Consider the following 12174-nt stretch of genomic DNA (forward strand, 5'->3'; position numbering starts at 1 on the left):
TATGGAGTTAAGCGTATTTAAAACATCTCTTCATGTGGAAATATATTTACGAAACCTGGATTTGTGGATCCGCGGTGATATCCACGTGTAAGTCCGGGGAAGAACCTCCCACAGGTGCGCCTTGAGTCTTCTTGGGCGCCATCGTTGATGACTCTAACTCCGCGGATTCCTTCTATCCTTGGCAAAACAACCTCCACGTCTATCCGCTTCTCCCTTATACCGGAATACCCGTCACAAGGTGTGGGATTTTAAGCTCACTGGGTAAAGACCGCGTGCACAGGGCTTAGGGCCTTCCCTTTAGAAGCTTCTAGGAAGCTTCTATCCTTTACAGAAAACGTGGGTGGGAGAAGTAATGATTGGGGGAAAATTTTACGACGGCAGGGGGAAAAAGAAATTGTGAAGACGACCCCTGTGATCGTGGCGGCAGCCTGGCGGAAACTGGTGCAGCACGGCAGCGTTCATCAACGCGTCGACCTATCCCTCCTCGGATGCAGCACGATGACTGCCGGCCTGAGTAGGCGGCGACCCCAGGCCCCACTTCGCAATCCTCCTCTCCTTCTCTGCACGACGACGAGTTGTCAGAGCCTCCTCCTCCTCAGCACGGCGACTAGTATCCTCCCCCCTCCTCTGCACGTAAGCGGTTGTTTATATAGGCATGGGGGGGGGGAGAGAAGGGCTCCACCACGTGGCCCTTGCATGGGTTCCCCCCCTCCCATGCAGCCCACGACTCTTCCATGACCCATCCCCCCACACTCCCTCTTCTCCAGCCGTGCATCGGCTGGGGAAAAGGGATAATTTTTTTTTTTAAAAAAAATTGCCTTGATAATATTCACTTTGCCCCTCCCAAGAAGGTGTTTACATGTGATCTACGGTTTGAACTCTCGGGTTTTCCTTGCCAATGCGGAGATCCCGATTTCTTGCGTGTAGGTCACAGATCACACTGCCGGTAATTCCAATAGGAAGGATAACCTTAGCACGAGGTTTTACGCAGTGTGTGGGAAGTCAATATTCACGGGTGGGAATATTACATTCTCTCCCCCTTAGAAGAATCGAGATGTCCTCATCTCGAGATAAACTCGGGATATTGAAGATAGAGAGAGCTTTCATCCATCCAGGTAGCATCCTCTTCGGGATAATCTTTCCACTGGACGAGGCATTCTTTCAAGGTTCTAGATCTCAACTGTCTCTCCCTAACATCTAAAATCTTTTCCGGTCTTAGTTCAAGGACTCCTTGACTAGGCATTACAATTTGTTGGTCATCAAGTACATGATTAGGGTTGGGCACATATTTTTTTAAGAGACTAATATGGAATACATTGTGAACTTTTAGGTTATCCGAAAGTTGCAATTTATAAGCATTGGGTCCCAGGCATTTGAGGATTCTATACGGCCCACAATACCTTGGACTTAGCTTCTTGCATTCTCCTAGAGATAGAGAACTCCTTTTAGGGCGTACACGAATGAAGACCATGTCTCCTTCTCCGAAGACCCTCTCTTGGCGTTTCAAATCCGCATATGCCTTTTGTCTATCTTTGGCTGCTTGTATGTCTTGTCTTATTGACCTTATTTGGTCATCCATGTCCTCCAACATTTGTCTTGAAGCTTCCACTCTCAGGGTTGGATCAGAAAAATTTAGGGGACTTCGACAATCATGACCATACAATGCCTGGAAAGGGGTCATTTGAATGCTCTGCTAGTAAGAAGCATTGTAGGCAAATTCCACTAACGGCAAGCATTGAATCCACCTCTTCGGCTCTTGACAGCAGTAAGCCCTAAGCATATCCTCAATAATTTGATTCACTCGCTCTGTTGTCCATCCGTTTGGGGATGGTAGGCGGTGCTAAAACAGAGTTGAGTTCCAATAGCTTCAAAGATAGCTCTCCAGAAGTGTGAAGTGAAGAGAGAATCTCGATCGCTAATGATCCTTCTAGGTAACCCATGTATCTTGAATATCTCCTTGATAAACACTCTTGCAATGTCGGAGGCTTTATAGTTTGTCTTTACTGGAATCAGGTGTGCAACCTTAGTAAGCATGTCAACTACAACCATAATGGAGTTGTATCCTCCTTGGACTTGGGGTAAGCCCACCACAAAATCCATACTGATGAATTCCCATTTCATTTGGGGAATGTCAAGTGGTTGCAATTTTCCTAGCATCATGACATGTTCAGCCTTGATACGTTGGCAAGACAAACATTCAGTGACATATTTGAGAATGTCACCTTTGAGCCTTTCCCAATGGTAGCTCTTCCTAACTGCATTAAGAGTTTTTGCATAGCCAGGATGTCCTGCGAAAGGGGAATCATGAGCTTCCCATAATATCTTCTGCTTAAGTGACTGGCTTGTTGGTATACATAGCCTTGTTCTGTAGTAGACAAGTCCATTATCAATGGAAAATTCCCGATACTTAGCTTGTGACTTTAGATTCTGCTCCTTGGTAGTTATTTCTTTTATCATGGTTTGGTAGGCCAAATCATGGCATGCTTCCTCTCTAGCTAGTTCGAGTATAGGGTTGCTTGGCATAGATACCTTTGTAGCCAGAGATCTAGACGTTGATGGATTCTGCAAGATTAGGGAATTTAGGAATGCCTTGCGACTGAGTGCATCGGCAACTACATTCTCTTTCCCTGGTCGATACTTGATTTCAAAATCATACTCCTCCAATACTTCAATCCATCGACGTTGCCTCATGTTGAGCTCGTTCTGGGTAAAAATCCATTTGAGACTCTTATGATCGGTTACTAGAGTAAACTTGTTACCCAACAGGTAGTGTCTCCAAAGCTTTAGAGCATGGATGACAGCTAATAATTCCAGATCATGCTTGGCATAATTCTTTTCATGACTCTTCAATTTCCTTGAAGAATATGCTACTGGATGACCTTCCTGCATAAGTACACACCCCAAGGCAAGAATGCTGGCATCAGTTACTACCTCGAACTCCTTATTGAGGTCAGGAAGTTTTAGAATAGGTGCTGATACCAAACATTGCTTCAATTGGTCGAAGCTATTTTGTTCGGGAGTTGACCATGTAATAGAAGTCTGCTTCTTTAGTAAGTCGGTAAGAGGTGCTGCAATCAAAGCATAGTTTTTGATAAAGACCCTATACCATCCTGTCAAGCCAAGAAAACTGTGTATTTCTTTGACGGATACTAGTATCGGCCATTCAAGCACATCACTGACTTTGGCTGGGTCTACTGATATTCCTTTTGATGATACTATGAATCCTAGATATTCAATCTGACGTTTGAAGAATGCACACTTCTTCATTTTTGCATACAACTTATGAGACCTCATTGTTTCAAGGACAATCCGAAGTTGAGGTTCATGATCTTCTTCCTGTTTAGAATAAACTAAAATATCATTGAAGAAGACAAGCACGAAATCATCAAGATATGGTCTAAAAATATCCTGCATTAATCTATTGAAGGTGGCAGGTGCATTTGTAAGCCCGAATGACATAACCAAGAACTCAAAATGCCCATATCTTGTATTGAAGGCCGTTTTTGGAATATCTTCATCCTTGATCCTGATTTGATAATAACCTGACCTGAGATCAATTTTGGAGAAGATCTTTGCACCTTGAAGGCGATCAAGAAGCTCATCTATTCTAGGAATAGGATACTTGTTCTTGACCGTTGATTGATTCAACCCACGGTAATCAATACATAGTCGAAGTGTCCCATCTTTCTTTTTCTGGAATAGTACTGGAGCTCCCCATGGTGAGTTGCTAGGCCGGATGTAACCTTGATCTAACAGTTGCTTGAGTTGTTCCTTCAACTCAATAGCTTCTGGTATGGACATTCTATAAGGTCTCTTTGCAATTGGCGCAGCTCCAGGCATTAGCCTTATTTCATGATCAACTTCTCTTGGAGGTGGAAGTTCAGTTAATTCCTCCGGGAATACGTCAACGTACTCCTTTAGCCAAGAGGGTCCCTCATGAAACTCTTGCCTTTGATCTAATTTGTTAAGTTTGATCAGGTAAATAGGTAATCCTTTTCTAACCCCTTTTATGATCCGAGATACTTTGGCTAACTGGATTCTTGGCACTCCTGCCTCACCTTGAGTCGTAACAAACTCTCTTTCAGAGTTTCGAAAGGAAACTTGACCCTTCCCACAGTGGATGTGAGCGTCATTAGGCTTAAGCCAATCCATCCCGAGTAGACACTCATGGATACCTAAATTCATGACTCTAAATTTGACTGAGGTTTTCTTTCCTCCCAGATAGAACTCCTCCTTAGTAGTTTGCCTGGTACAAGTTACCTCACGACCGTTTGCCAATTCCACAAGTAGGGTAGGAGCTTCTACTGTGGCTATTCCTAATCTTTTAGCACACGCTGGTGAGATAAAGGAATGTGTACTGCCACAATCAATCAAGGTTTTGAAACCTTTACCTTGATAGTCCGACGGTGTTTGAATCACCGAGAACTGGCGATTCAGCCCCTTCTTGTGTAAAGCGGCATGGACTGTCGCTCTTTCGAATTCCGCTTCCATAGTCGGATCTTCCTCTTCTTCTGCTTCACATCTTTGCCTATTGGTAATGCAGGCAGTTCTCCCTCTTCCACGGGTGGCGGCTCCTTGACCGCGGCGCGCACCTTGACGGTGACCCTCGCTGAGCTTGGGACATTGCCTTTTGAAGTGACCGAGTTCGTTGCAGTGGAAACATCGGAGGTTTCGGCCATTACTGTGAGTAGGAACAAAGTTATTGACGTTATTTGTCCTTGCTTTCTTCCTTTGTCCCTGATTGTGGCCTTGAACTCTCTTAACTTGGGGTCTGAATGCTCCTCTGTTCGGGTCGCTATAAGACCAATTCTTAATACCCCTTGGTTTAGCTTGCACTTCCTGAATTATAGGTGCTGCTCGAATGAGTGCATCCTGAAGATCTGATGGTCGCATAGATTCAAGACGAGTATTTACAGGTGGATTTAAGCCCGCACAAAATTTGGACACCTGCTGCGTCATGTCCATTTGTGGCGCATACTTTAAGAGTGAGGCAAACTTAGAGTAGTATGCGTCAAGGGTGAGTCCTAACTGTTTTAGCTCATAGAACTCATTCATTTTCTGTGTATGATATGCAGGTGGCAAATATCTCCCCTGCACGGCTTGCTTTAACTTCTCCCAGGTAACGGACCCCTCTGAAGTCCCTTGATCCCTGCACCATTGTTTCCACCATAATCTAGCTTCACCGGTGAGTTTTAATTTGGCGAGCATGGCCTGATTGGTGGGAGCAGTACCAGCTGCTTCGAAGTAATCCTCCATAGATTCAATCCAAATTTCAGCATCAGACTGAACGAATCTGCCTTTCCCGTCAAACTCGGGTGGCTTTATCTGCTTGAGGAGGAACTTCTTCTCCTGGATCACAGCAGTACTTGATGTAGGGGGCGAATTTGGAACCTGTACCTGGGGTTGTGCCTGAGTAAAAATTTTCTTAACATTATTGTATGATAATTGACATTAACTTATCTTTAGTTCAGCTATCTCGTAAATCATGAAGCTACTTAACTTTTCGTAACAACCCTGATGCACAATCGGATATTGATAAAGGAAGTCCTTATTTATATTTACATGGGCGTAGCCTTATACAACATCTCGTGTGATGATAATCCAATCATTACATTTAGTTTGGGGAGAACAACATTGTATTGGATTTGTCTACAGGAACTGTGTAATAGTAGGGTTTTGGGTCATGGATCTTTAGGAATCGATACTTCATTGGAAGTTTAGGATATCCTGTCCGTTGGAATCCATATTTCCCGTGGCGGCCCAACACCTTAATCCTGTCAGCTGGGATTACACGGGTTACTTCCTCGTATACATATGAGTTCAATTCAACCCTCCGACCTTGAATATGCAAAGTCGAATTTACGTGAGCTTCCACAAAAATGAACAGCTTCACGACTTTCAAATCTTCCAACCACTTGATCCTCTTTAGGTTGGTTTGTAGATAAGCGAACTGGTGGGCAGCTATGTAGTAGATTCCTGAAGACCCAGTCCATCTTCGTTCTATATATAAAGGTGATGGATTATAAATCTGCTCCAGGATGTTCATCATTTCAACTCTCTGCCTATAATGCGGTGAATGCATTGCAGTCATAAACATGATCCGGAACACCAAAAACTTGTTCCACGCTTCATAGTTCTGCAAGACAGTATTGGAGATGGGGAAATGTTTGGACAGCAACAATTTCTTTACTTCATTTTATTGAGATCTCACGAAAACAATTCCGTTGTTGGTCGGCTCTGATACCAACTGTAACGTGTCCACTAGAGTCATCTAGGACACGTCTTAGCAGTCCGTCGGGAAGAATGTTTAGAAAACTCCGCCCGGCACTCCCATGGAATGTTACGGGTTTTGCAATCTAGGTCTTTCCGCGTCTGCCACGTAGCGGAAGTATCCTGGCCGTTTCCCACTTAGGATCGACCGGAATTAGTGTTTTCCTGTTTGGTCATTAGCTAACAGCAACTAGCGTCAGACCCGAGCGAACTACTTTACGCAGAAGCGCCAGATCCGAAGCGGATTCACGCTGCACTTGGTTCAAGGAGAATGGGAAATGAGAGGGATGCAAGGCTCAACCTCTCTGCCATAAGGCATAGTCCCATTCCGTTCCCCTAAAACAGCGTAAATCGGGTAAGATGTACCTCTAGGTCATCGTTCTCGTTTTTTTTTTTGTTTTGATGATGATGATCATCCTGTTGTTTCAAGATTTTTGAGAAAAGTTCCCGGCTAATCGGGACCACCCATCCATAGGACGGACCCATGGTCCATCCTCCGCACTTTCCTCGGTTTGTTTTAGTTATGTAATTACCTAACACATTAATTTGACATATAACAAACAGCTTCTTTAATTAACCCTGTTAAGCACTGGTTCCTTCACGTAATCTTATCACGTGACATAGAAAAACAATATCAAACAACTTCTTTATTATAATATCATCATTTATCTTTGAAATACAAGGAGTTCCGCCCGTAGGCTTGTCTATAATCCACCCGAAGGCTTATCCAGTAATCCGCTAGGGATCACTATTCCAAGCATCTGCCCGTAGACTAGTATGCGGGCCTCGAGATCCAATCCCGAGTCACGTTAGTCTCTTGCGCAGGACCCGGAAGGCGAGGGATTTACGGCCACAGCCCCCCCTGGCACCCAAGCGTCCTCCTGCTCCAAGTAGATCACAACGGAAAGACCTCTCGTGGCGGGTTCGGTCCACGTTCCCGGCACGGTCAACAACCCCCTTGGTTAGGGTCAGGCAGGCAGTCGGGGGTAACTGAAGCTGCCCCTCCCTTCAGGCCTTCAACCTGAAGCATTTATATATCTTTTCATCCTTTAGTTCCTTGAGCAAACAATGCAAACAGTGCTTTCTAAACTGTTACAAGCACAATCAATTCCAGTGATTGTTTATTTGGCAAACTGTTAAGGAGTGAATCCTTCTCTCCGAATGCATCCAGCATTCGATCCGGACTCAATTGCTACTTGGCAAGATTCCTATTGTCCTTGGGTTAGGATCATACCCTGTTAACCCAACTTAACTAAGGCCTTAGGTTTTATTAATAGTAAATCCCGGCGGCCATATCGCTTTAATTTATTGATTAATCATTTGCGTCCAAGCAAATACCTAACTACCCTTAACTTGGCAAATTTCCCCTAATGAGGGCGATGTAACAGGATGACTACCCATCCCCTTGCAAGTTAAACTTGCGCAAGAACCTGCCAACCTCATTCCAAGGATTGGCAAAACTTTCTTGTGATCAAACCACAAGGCTATGCGACGTTGCAACTTATTGCACAAGTGTCGCCTCCATTCCAAGAGATCATTTCACTTTTGAATGGTGTTTTCTGGTCAAGAATTATGATTAGACTCGAAGTAGGGTTTAGGGCGTCTTCTCACTCACCCCAATCCTAATTGCACTAGACCGACAACATTCAGTCCTAGGGATTCCAACTCAAACCTAGTTTTAGCACTAGATCGAATGGTCCTTAGGGTAGAAACCCTAGATCATTATTTGCGTGCGTGTCCCATTGGCTCAACTTCTCCGGGAAGGTGGGTAGGACCTTTGGGTTTGAGGACTTCGACTTGGTGTCCAATTACGTTACTTGGCCACATCTCTAACGTGCCAAGCCCTAGCTAGTACTTGAGGTTTTTATTGAATCGGCTAGCTATGCCTAAACGAAACCCTAGCAGTCGTGATACTACAAATGACTTGGGTAAATTGACCTACTTGTCTTTTGACAAGGACAATTCTTTCCTAGAGATGATATACTTTATCTAAAGTAGGAAAATAGTTGCAAAATGCTACCATACATGTAAACCTGTAATACATTACTTTCACATGCCATAAGATCCGCAGTAGTCCTATCCCTTCCTTTTAGTTAAAGTCAAAAGATAAGATAATTTGAAGAGTAATCTACATAGGGCTTACTAGGATTTAGGTCAAGGGATAACCCCTACAACCTTGTGTCTAAGTATTTGCATTTCATGCTTTTATAAGCCATGCAATCCTTCATAAATGTTACATGATGAAATGAAGTTTGCGAAAGTAAAAGTGCGACCCTTAGATACAACAACATCGTGAGTGAAGTTCATGCAATACTAAGGCAAGAGTCGATCTAATCTATTTGCAAGCATCATCCTCCATGCCATTTATAAGATCGGGGTTCTTTATCATGCCGTGAAACAGAAGTTAATAAATCCCTCACGCGAATCATAACGAAGGGAGTTATTGACTAAATGCAAAAACACTCCTTTCCTACATGACCAATGCACTTTAACAATAATCCTAGGCCATATGTGGCTTCCACTTTGAAGATGCATGACGAGACAGTTTGCAACTAAGTTCACAAGGAGAATAGTGCTTTTCATTCATAACTTTGTAGATGCATGATATGCACGGATCTTTTATCTATATTTTATCGAATGTACTATTATCTGTCAAGATTGTGGGAGAGAAGGAAGGAGTCTCGCTTGAAGCTTTCTTGCTTGCACAATGGGGGAAGACACACAAGGGTGGAGGCTGAAAACAGTTTTCCTCTTCTTAGTTGTGTAAGCCAAAAGAACTCTAGTACAAAGAAATAGAAGAACCCTATATATGGGTCTCAAACCAAACTCAACTAACTAAGGTGGCATACTAACTGAGCCACGAACTAGAGTAGATAAGGATAGCTATCATGTAGCTATTATTCATGGGCGGTGTACCAACCGCGTCTGCAACTGACAAGTCGGTGACATAAATATACAACGGTCACCCTGGCGTATCACGAGTGGAGCTCGATATCTCAACACTCCCCCTCGAGCTCAATCCCAATTCCTGCACACCAAGCAGGTCTCTGAACTTGCGCAGCTTCTCTGCGCCCAATGCCTTCGTGAATATGTCAGCTACCTGATCCTCTGTGCTGACATAAACTAGATCAATAAGACCTAGTAAAACCCTCTCTCGCACATAGTGATAATGCACCTCAATGTGCTTTGTTCTAGCATGATAGACTGGGTTATTTGCCAAGTGTATACTACTCATGTTGTCACAATAAATGACAACTGGCCCATCTGTAGACTGATGCATATCATAAAGTAGCTTATGCAACCAAGCTACCTCACATGCAGCCATTGCTGCACCCCTGTACTCAGCCTCTGTGCTCGACAAGGCAACTGTAGGCTGTTTCTTGCTGCTCCAAGTGACTGCAGCACTCCCAAAAGAGAATACATATCCACTGGTAGATCGTCTATCAGAAATACTACCAGCCCAATCAGCATCAGTGTATCCATGCAACTGTATCTGAACCCCAGTCTCATAAAATAGTCCATACTGCAATGTGGACTTCACATACCTAAGTATGCGTCTAGCCGCATCCAAATGTGGTTTCCTTGGAGCCTGCATAAACTGACTTACCAATCCAACAACATAGCTCAAATCTGGCCTGGTAATAGTCATATAAATCAAACTTCCTACTATGCGTCTGTACATAGTAGGGTCTTCTAGAAGCTCACCTGCATCTGTGCTCAGCTTCACATTTTGCTCCAAAGGAACTGAAATAGGCTTACAGCCTGCCATCCCATATTTGGACAGCATGTCCAATCCATACTGCCTCTGCAAGAGCTGTATCCCACTTGGTGATCTAATCACCTCAATGCCCAAGAAATAACGCAGCTCTCCCAAATCCTTCATCTCAAACTTCTGCTTCAATAGCATTTTCACATGAAGGATATCTTCATCACTGTCACCTGTCATAATCAAATCATCAACATAAATGACAAGCAGCATAATACCTTTCTCTGTTTTTCTCACATAAAGTGAGAAATCTGCCTTGGAAATCTGAAAGCCAATAGTGACAAGATACTGTCCTATCTTGTCAGACCATGCTCTAGGTGCTTGCTTCAAGCCATACAAGGCTTTCTTCAACCTGCAAACAAACTCAGGATGAACAGCATGCACATAACCTGGTGGCTGCTCCATATAGACCTCTTCTTGCAAATCACCATGCAAGAAGGCATTCTTTACATCCATCTGATGTAAAGACCATCCCTTTGATGCAGCCATAGCAATGACTGCTCTTACGGTTGCCATCCTTGCAACCGGACTAAATGTTTCTTCATAGTCAATGCCATATGTTTGTGCATACCCCTTGACTACTAATCTTGCCTTGTATCTGTTCACAGAACCATCAGCATTGTGCTTCACCTTATAAACCCACTTACAGCCAATTGCATTCTTACCTTTAGGCAAAGGTACTAACTCCCATGTAGCATTTGCTTCCAAGGCATCCATTTCTTCATCCATGGCTTTCTCCCATTTTTCTTTTCCCATGGCTTGCTCAAAAGATGTGGGTTCTGGTTCCTGTATCACTTTGACCATATATGCATAGTGAATGGCTGTAAATCCATCATATTTCAGCCTATCCACAGGATACCTAGCTCTTGTAGACCTGCGCAAAGTAGGTTCACTCCCAGGTGCTCTCAAAACATCCCTGGTCTTCCTTACTCCAGGTGTAACAATAGAAGGAATACCCAACTCATCATCAATGCTCTGTTCTGAGCCACTGGATTCACCATCCACATAAGAGTGACCTGCATTCACATCAAACATGGGCTGATCAACCTTCTCTTTTCCTTTTCGTGATACCTGCATACCACTATCTGCATTGCTTTGAGAAGATTCTCCTGATCTCAATCTGCATGTCCATGGCGAAGAATGTGAACCACTGCTAGAGGACGCTCCAGGTCCACTAATATTTTGTGACTGCTGCTGTGAATTCTGTGTAGCATTACCATTTTGTGCATCTTCATCATCAATCACATTTACTGGTTTATACCAGCTACTCATCTCATCAAAAACAACATCTCTGCTCACTGTAAACTTACGAGTAGAAGGGTTATAGCATCTATACCCTTTTTGCTGCAGAGAGTAACCAATAAAGATGCACTTCTCAGCTTTTGGATCCAACTTGGATCTCAGCTCATCTGGCACATGTACATAGGCAATGCAACCAAAAATTTTCAAATGAGAAATATCTGGTTTCCTACCAGTATACCTCTCCTCTGGAGTCATTCCATGTATTGCTGCAGTGGGAGTCCTGTTCATTATGTAGACTGTTGTAGCAACTGCTTCAGCCCAATAAAAATCTGGCAAGTCTTTTTCATTGAGCATGGCACGAGATACCTCTCCAATATGCCTGTTTTTCCTTTCTGCAATTCCATTTTGTTGTGGGGTATAACTGCATGAATATTGCTGCTTTATGCCATGCTCCTTCAAGAACTTTGCAAACTCATTTGAGAGGTACTCTCCCCCTCCATCTGACCTTAGGCATTTTATCTGCAAGCCTGTTTCTTTTTCAACCATAGCTTTAAGAGTTTTGAAATGCCCAAAAACTTCACTTTTCTTTTTCATAAAATACACCCAAACTTTTCTGCTATAGTCATCAATAAAAGTGACAAAATAATGACAGCCTCCAAGAGATGCAGCTTTAGTAGTCCACACATCAGAGTGAATTAATTCCAATGGCTTCTCACTCTCTTGAACATGTCTAGGAAATGGTTTCCTTGCCTGTTTTCCAAACTGACAGGCTTCACATACCTTATGCATTTCTGCAACCTTGAATTTGGGCAATCCTGCAACAATATTTTGGGCCTGCATTGATTTAAGTCGCTGTACATTAACATGACCAATGCGTTTATGCCAGATATCAATAT

The sequence above is a fragment of the Lygodium microphyllum genome, chromosome 16 (assembly GCF_053477565.2).
Source record: "Lygodium microphyllum isolate KBCC chromosome 16, Lygodium_microphyllum_v1.1.10, whole genome shotgun sequence".
Taxonomy (NCBI): domain Eukaryota; kingdom Viridiplantae; phylum Streptophyta; class Polypodiopsida; order Schizaeales; family Lygodiaceae; genus Lygodium; species Lygodium microphyllum.